Below are 3,297 nucleotides of genomic sequence, written 5' to 3'. Positions count from 1 at the left end.
AAACGTTGGTAATTTACATTTTTGGCACATATGCTTTATACCAACGCTACAACTTTTAGATTTTTTTCGAATAATTTCAAGTACAAAGTCGGTGGTTTTTTACCCACCAACCTACTTTTGAGTTTTTATTTTTTATTTTTGGCTTATATTTTTTTTTGCTTATAGTTTTGTAATTTACATTTTTGCACATATAATTTTCATTTTTTTTTACCTCCTACTTTTGTAACTTACATTTTTATAGAGTTAATTACACAGATAGTTCACGTGGTTTATGGAAAGTAACAAAGTCAGGTACTAATAGTTTAAAATCACATTATGAGATTCTAACTGATGTGTGTAAAATGCAACATATAAATCACATCAATTAAGGCATAAAACTAACCCTTTTTAAGTACTAATGTTGGAAAAAGAGTGTTTTTGTCTTCCTTTGTATTTTCAGGATGAAATGAGCTCAAATTCACAAAAGAAGCAAAAAGACAACTAATTCTAGCATAAATACAAGAAAAGGAATAAAAGTAGACTGCCCGGACCCTCAACGGCATCCTCCAAAGCAAAGAAGAGAAAACAGAAGCTTGAACACGCCCCGTGCTCAGCCAGCACGGGGCCGTGCCCAAGAAGCAGCATAAAAGACAAACTTGTAGAAGCTTCCATTGCCCACCATGGGGCCGTGTCCAGTGAGCACGGGGGCGTGGTGAAAGTACAACAGGCGCATTAATTGTAATTGCGAATTACAAGTAATGAGGAGAGAGAGTGTCAGACGGGCACGGGGGCGTGTCCAGCGGACACGGGGCCGTGCCCAGCCTTCTGTTCAGCCTATAAATAGGGGTGTTTGGTTTCATTCCATCTCATCCCTTGGCACACCACCTCTCTCACACTTCATCCACCACCCACCACCACCATAACACCATCATCCACCACCATCATCCATTGTCCATCGTAGAGTGTGTGAGTCGTCTCGGGATCCAAGATTGATCGTAAGAGTTCTTGACAATCAAGGCCATGTTTGCCTAAGTCTCTTACATCACTTGGTGAAGATAAGTGTTTAGTATAATACTTTTTATTTTTAATCTTTTGCACTTTTTATTTGGTTTTGTATTAATGACTTTAATAACTAGTTGCTTATGTTGAAGGTGATCTTTCCTTATCGTTTGTCCGTGGTGTCTTGGCATTATTTTACTGTCTATATAAAATAAAAGATTTTCACCATTCATATCTCCACGGTCTATATGGAGGTATGTTGGCTACCTGGTCGGGGGTTAAGGGAACGGTTTGGTAAGGGTCTTGCCCTTGTTCAGCGTTTAGAGGTCCTGCAAGGGACCTGGGTCAAATTTAGTAGGATCTCCTTCAATGCCCATAGGTATTGGATGGCGGGGATCCAAACTCTTTGACCCCCTCATAAGTTAACTACTATTAATACTATAACCCGGCTATTTAGGACTGTATCCCTGCTGACTCAGACTACTTAGCCGAGGGTAACGTCACCGCCAAAAGCGGGGCCTACCATAATTTGCATTAATAACTTAATTCATTATCTTCCAATAATCCGACCCTTTAGGATTGTATCCTTGCTGACTCAAACTACTGGGTTGAGGGTAACGTCGCCTTCAAAAGAGGGGCCTACTACAATAACTAAGATAATCTCTTAAACAAGTGCAAAAGTGCGAAAATAATCAAAGGTTATACTAATACACGAGTCGGATCCAAGTGATTCATCTTGTCTATCTGTTTTTATTTTTATTTTATTTTTCAGCATTTAGTTAGATTTTATTTTCTTAATTTAAAACATTTTTCTCATTTTTTGATTTGATTAGACGTTGAGGATAAACCGGTATTAAAAGCTCTTGTGTCCTTGGACGACCTCGGTATCTTACCAACACTATACTACGTCCACGATGGGTGCACTTGCCCATATGTGTGTTTAGTGTTAGTGAATATCGTGTTTTATAAATTTAAAACTTGGCTAAAGGTGTAAAAAGGGCTTAATTATATATCTAAATTATATACACACCAACACACATCAAGTTTTTTGGCGCCGTTGCCGGGGACACAAGGATTTTAAGAAAGTTAGGAATCAACGGCCTAATCATATTTTTTTTTTCTTTTTAATTTTTAGGATTTTTCTTAGTTTTTCAGCTTCTGCAGAGCTCAGCACGGGCCGTGCCTGTTTGGACACGGGCCGTGCCCAGCGTCGTTACTGGCAGTTTTTAGTTTTCCAAGTTACAGAAGGCTGACCACGGGGCCGTGTCGGTGCAACACGGGGCCGTGTCCAACTTCCAGTAACTGGGGTCTGGAAAATATTAACTGAAACTCCGACCACGGGCCGTGTTCGCTGAACACGGGGCCCTGGTGAACCTTCTGACCAGCATTCTTTTCTGTTTTTATTGCAGGACTTGGAACCCGACGCCAATCTTACATAGTGTATGAGCTCCAGTTCTAATAAGGACATAAAGGAACCTCTAGAAGAACCCGAACGCTTTCTCAGAAAAAGATTAAAAGCTAAAAATCAAGAGAAGGTTTCGGGTGATCCACCTCCAATGGCGGACCAACGTACCCTCATGGATTATCTACGACCTACCGTAGGTAACTTAGGCGCCGCTATCAATGCTCCGAATGTCGAAGCTAATAACTTCGAACTTCGGCCGCATTTGATACAAATGCTCCAAAACTCCGCAACCTTCCACGGGCTTGCGGACGAGGATCCCCATCTACATATCACCAATTTCTTAGAAATATGTGATACCTTTCGGATCAACGGAGCATCGAATGACGCCATCCGCCTCCGTATGTTTCCTTTCTCACTGAAAGACCGAGCGAAAGCTTGGCTCAACGCCCTCCCAGCTGGATCGGTAAACACCTGGGATGAACTAGCCCAAAAATTTCTATATAAGTATTTCCCTCCCGCTAAAACTGCTAAATTAATGACTGAAATTAATACATATTCACAAGAGGACGGGGAATCCTTATATGAAACTTGGGAAAGGTTCAAGGAGTTATTACGCAAGTGTCCGCATCACGGCCTTGCGATATGGCAACAAGTATCCACTTTCTATAATGGATTGTTGCCACACATAAGGCAGACACTTGATTCTAGCTCCGGGGGACTTTTAGGTAATCGATGCCCACACGAAATATATAATCAAATTGAGGAAATTTCTCAAACCAATTTTCAATGGCACACCCCCCGGGGGAATAAATCTATTGCCCCCGGCGCCCATAAGGTCGATGAAAGCACTTCTTTACAAGCCCAAATCGAGGCCCTTTCTTCAAAGATAAAAAAAAATTGGAAATGACAAAAAC

General features: G+C 41.1%; 1 non-coding gene across 1 annotated transcript; it reads right to left on the bottom strand.

Annotated features, from left to right (window-relative positions):
• Positions 1-2,912: 2,912 nt before the first annotated feature.
• LOC118489863 lies at positions 2,913-3,019 on the bottom strand. The gene has a single exon (XR_004887876.1). It is a non-coding gene; the product is annotated as a small nucleolar RNA R71 (small nucleolar RNA).
• Between the last annotated feature and the right edge of the window lie 278 nt (positions 3,020-3,297).

The sequence above is a fragment of the Helianthus annuus genome, chromosome 2, assembly GCF_002127325.2.
Source record: "Helianthus annuus cultivar XRQ/B chromosome 2, HanXRQr2.0-SUNRISE, whole genome shotgun sequence".
In the NCBI taxonomy this organism is placed as follows: Eukaryota; Viridiplantae; Streptophyta; class Magnoliopsida; order Asterales; family Asteraceae; genus Helianthus; species Helianthus annuus.
Note: the sequence above shows the minus strand (reverse complement) of the source record. Positions and strands in the feature narration are given on the sequence as shown.